This window comes from Vanellus vanellus, assembly GCF_965231255.1.
Source record: "Vanellus vanellus genome assembly, chromosome: 2".
In the NCBI taxonomy this organism is placed as follows: Eukaryota; Metazoa; Chordata; class Aves; order Charadriiformes; family Charadriidae; genus Vanellus; species Vanellus vanellus.
In genome coordinates, this window is record NC_138906.1 from 119,292,813 (window position 1) to 119,297,617 (window position 4,805).

The window sequence follows — 4,805 nt, forward strand, 5'->3', positions numbered from 1 at the left end:
TATTCACACAGAGAATGAGAGTTTTCAGCGAGTTCCTTTTTATGGTAACATAAAAATGTGGCTATTTACCTCCCCCATCTGGACAGATTTGGTAGTAGAATGTAATCAGTATTTAACTGAATTAAAAAGCGTTTCTGATTTTTTTTTAATTATTTTTTCTTTCAAAATTGTTGATAGCTTTTACATACATTGCATTTAAATGACATTCTTCTTATTTATGGTGTCTGTGTAAATATTGCTTCCTCAACTATGCGAATATTATTTGTATCTGGTCTAAGCTTTTTGGCCTCTAGGATTAGATTCTGGCTCCAGAAAGGCATCACTAATTACCCAGTGGATTATCTTGCCCTGAAAAGACAGAACAAAGAATTTTAATTCCTTGTAGTAATCTGGGCCACTTCCTGACCTTCAGGGTCTTTTTTTTTTTTTTTTTTTGGCTTAATTGATTTGATTTGAGCTTTAAATGTTTTCGTTAGCTATCTATAGTTCACAAAGACAGAACTGATGGACCAAAGGTTAGATTTAGTAACCAATTTAAATATCAAACTTCATGCATTGCTGTGAAGAGTATTAGTTTGGGATAGTCCTCACTATCAAGAAAAGTGAGGTTCGGTTATGTACTAAAAGACAACCCAAAATATTTCAGTAAACTCTACTATGCTGGTATCCCAAGTTTGAAAGCTATTGCTATGTATTTTCATATCCTACTTTAATAGAATTTTTATTTCAGACAGACAAATAAATGAATTAGCTGTTAAATACTCCTGTGCACCATATCAATTCAGCTACTCTGTTATTAATTTAGTACACATAAACATGTTGGAGATTCATTAACCACATTTGTCTCCATTTCAATATAATAAGACTTATCACAAATATAACTGACAATGAAAGGAAATGAGTCCTCAGAAATCTGTCAGACGCTTCTACAGCCCATACAGTTTTTCTGATTTATTCTTTCTGTCTTTTTATCTGGCACAATTTCTTCCTAGCCCAATGGTAGGTTGCTAAACTCCTTCGTATCAGTGCTTTTATACGGATTATAGACAACAGTCATACAAAATGTCAATAACAACTAAGTTATTTAATAGCAAATAACGTGTATAGCCATGTAAACTCATTTGTTCAGCTAAGTCAAACCCAGCAACTTATGAAGTGCAAGCGCTATGTAGAGATTGCTATCAGAAAGTTAAAAAATGTCTTGTAGCCTCATAGTTCTCTCTTTAAATTTATAGGGGAATTTAGTATTAGGACAAACAAATGCAGCACTATCTGTTCTAGGTCGTTGTAGATTAAACCTTTCTGTTACGTTTTGGTCAAAAGGAAATGGTTTAAAAAATCCCTTTCTCTGTCTTTCTCTTTTTTTTTTTAATGAAGTGGAATATGTGACTACACCTGATAAAATGTGCATTTTTATCATGTTCTGAGACTGGATACATTATTTTTATTATTGTTTCAGAAATAATTAAATCAACTCTGTCACACTGAAGACAAAGAAGCCTCACTGATTTTGGAAAAAATTACCTTTCCAGTTATCAAATATGGATCAACCATTAGCATTTATAATCTCACAACTGTAAAGTTATGTATTTAGCTATATTGGTACTCAAACAGCATCAGGATAGAGCTCTGTTTTATTTTTTTCAATTATTGTAGATTGGCTAAACTAAGAAAAAAGAAAAGGTTTTTTTCAAACTTCCATCCTTGTAATCTGAATGTGGGATTTAAGATTTTGGGCTCAGAGAGCATCAATAGCATTATACAGTTTTGATATGCATACAAAAATATGCTTGTTCTTCAGTACTTCCAAATTCCAATTAATTAAAATTTAGAAGCCAAAATACGAGTATGAAAACTAAATATTTTCTTGAATTTATGTCTAAACATGGAACCAAATTTTACCTTCTTTTCCATCTCTGTCATCTTTTTCCCCTCACTTTCGGGTTGTAGTTAATAGTGGTAATCTAATTTCAATAGAACTACAAGCCCAAGAATACATTCACATAAGCATACTAGGAATTACTGCTTTCACAGAAATCTATCCCAATTTCCTGCCCCAAGACAAGATTAAATTTGTACAGGCCTAACCTCTCTTAGACCTTCCAGTAATGATGGCTCAATAAACTCAGTGCTTAGCTTTTCCTTGTAAGTGTCTGAATCTTCCTTCCTGCAATCTAAGGTAACATATTAATCAGCACATAGTATTGTGTCCATCTTTGCAACAGTCTGTGTGTAAATAAGGATGATTATCAACCCTCCCCTTCACTCAGGATGACTTACTTCATTGTTGACAAATTGTCTGTAGCATCTCATTTGAATCTCTCCAACATCCAAATTAAATCTTTCTACTTCACATCTTTTCTACATCTGAGAGTGAGAAAAAAATGTATTCACTCCTCTGCAGCAACCTGTAGCATATTAAGGATGCTACCTCTCTCAGATTTCTCTTTAAACTAGCAAACTCCTTCTCTCCAGTCTTTTCAGAATTCAGGCTTTCTAGATTTGTGATTGATTTCATTGCTTTAATCCAGACTTTAGTTAGTGAAGTGTCTAAAATTGGACACAGAATTCCAGCTGGGGCTTTAGCAGTTCCATAGAAAGCAGGATTACCTCACATATATTACATTACATCATGTGTTTGGACATCCCAGGCATGATGGTTCTCCTTTAAGAAAAAGAACGGCACTTTTGGCAAATACTTAGCTCGGGATTCACTGTAACTCCCAAAACTTTTCTGTGGAACTGCTCTGTAACTAGTAGTTCTCCACCCTGAATGTATGCAGTTGATAATACAGTGCTGGGTTTGTCTCTACTCACTGCATCCTGTTTGGTTTTGTGGCTGTTTTTTGACAACGTGTCCCCTGTCCGTCACAATCATTCTGAACTCTAGTCTTGTTCTCCAGAGCAGGTGCAGCTTCTCCCAGCTTTTCAGAAAGGAGAAAACAAAACTTACCTTGAATTCTTTGCAAATAAGTCAGTATAAAAACACATTGGAAGAAAAGATAGGAACTACAAACAAGGTGGTACCCATACTTTGCACTCAAGCAAAAAGAGATCTTTACTGATCAGTGCTGTCTTTAAAAGAGATACATAAAACTTGTCAATGTTAAATAATTAACTGCATTTCTATAGCTGTAATGAAAACTGATTGGAACACCCATGGGCTTTATTTTTCAATCCTTTTTTAGAAGAAATTATGCAGTTCTGAGAATGCCAATCACTCATTTTGAGTGACATAAATGCAAAGTAAAAATGACTGTATCTGTAAAATCGTCACTGAAATATAACTGCTTATGCACCTTATTTTAAAAATAGTATGTAATAAGGCAAAAATACTACCTGACAAATGTAATCTTGACACCGTGGCAACCCATGACAGAAGTAGATTTTCTAACAATGTATTAATGCTACATTTTGACTTAGTTACTGCAGGAATATGTTAATTTTCCTTTATTTTGGACAGCAATTAAACCTAACCTGGAAACAGATCACTTGAGACCACTCCTTCTTTCAGAAGCAGGCAAGAACAGTTCAGGGGAGCTGCATGGCAGCGTACTGGGGATGAAAGGCATAGGAGGAATCACAGAAAGTGATTGGTTGGAAGGGACCTTTAAGATCATCAAGTCCAACCATCAACCTAACACTGCCAAAGCCACCACGAAACCATGTCCCTAAGCACCATGTCCAGCTGTCTTTTAAATATCCCCAGGGATGGTGACCCAACCACTTCCCTGGGCAGCCTGTTCCAATGCCTGATAACCCTTCCAGTGAAGAATTTTTTCCTAAGATCCAATCTAAACCTCCCCTGATGCAACTTAAGGCCATTTCCTCTTGTCCTATTGCTTGTAACTTGGGAGAAGCGACCAACCCCCACCTCACTACACCCTCTTTTCAGGTAGTTGTAGAGAGCGATAAGGTCTCCCCTTGAAATTAAACAGACTGTGTGACCCAGGATGGTGCCTCGGGCTTTTTCGCCACTCTTATTTTTTAAAATATCTTCCAAACTTTAAAACTGCTTTGGCAAACTTATGAAAAAAAAAAAAAAACAACCAACCAAACCCTAAAAAAGATAAACCCAAAACTACTCCAATAGCTCTTACTTTGGGGGTCGGGTTCGGATGTAGCTGTGCTTTGGTGTCCGCAGGTCTGTCTGGGCCATGGGACGGTCCTGCTCTGAGGTACACCGTTTGTACATGAGGAAGGCAGGCGGCGGGAAGGCAAGGCAGCAGGTGCCGAGAAGAGCGGGGTCAGCGCCGCCAGCCCTTAGAGAACCGGAGCCAAGGGGCAGGGCAGGGCAGGGCAGGGCAGGGCAGGGCAGGAAGGGCTATGGGAGCGCCTGGCACAGAAGTAGCCGGGCGTTTCGCCATCGCGCCTTGGGCCGGGCGTTAGTGGGCCCGGCCCGGCCCGGCCCGGCCCGGCCCTGCCCTGCCCTGAGGGCGAGCGACCAGAGCCCGCCTCTCCCGCTAGGAGTCTCCGAGTTTCTCTGCGCAGCCGCCTCTGCCCTTTCGATCCTCTCGCCAGTTGAGATACAGCCTCCGGCACGCAACAGCAACCGCAACAGGGCACGACGCCCAAAGGCGGACAGGAGGAACCCCACCGCCACCCTCCCGAGCGCCACCCTGCGCTGACGAAGCCTCAGCGCTACCGCCCCCTGAAAAGCACTGCGCATGCGCCTGCCGGCGGGGCGGGAGAGCTGGCGGAGGGAAGGGCAGGCAGCTTCGCCGCCACTACCGCGCAAACTCCCGGTGCCGGCGCATGCGCACAGGGCCCGGCGCCGCGCAGCCGCTTGCCCTTTCACTCCTCCC

General features: G+C 40.6%; 1 long non-coding RNA gene across 1 annotated transcript; it reads right to left on the reverse strand.

Moving 5' to 3' along the window:
• Nucleotides 1-269: 269 nt before the first annotated feature.
• On the reverse strand, nt 270-2,851 carry LOC309669363. The gene is made up of 3 exons (XR_014268902.1): nt 2,818-2,851; nt 2,281-2,367; nt 270-348 (listed from the first exon to the last, which is right to left on the reverse strand). It is a non-coding gene; the product is annotated as an uncharacterized lncRNA (long non-coding RNA).
• Between the last annotated feature and the right edge of the window lie 1,954 nt (nt 2,852-4,805).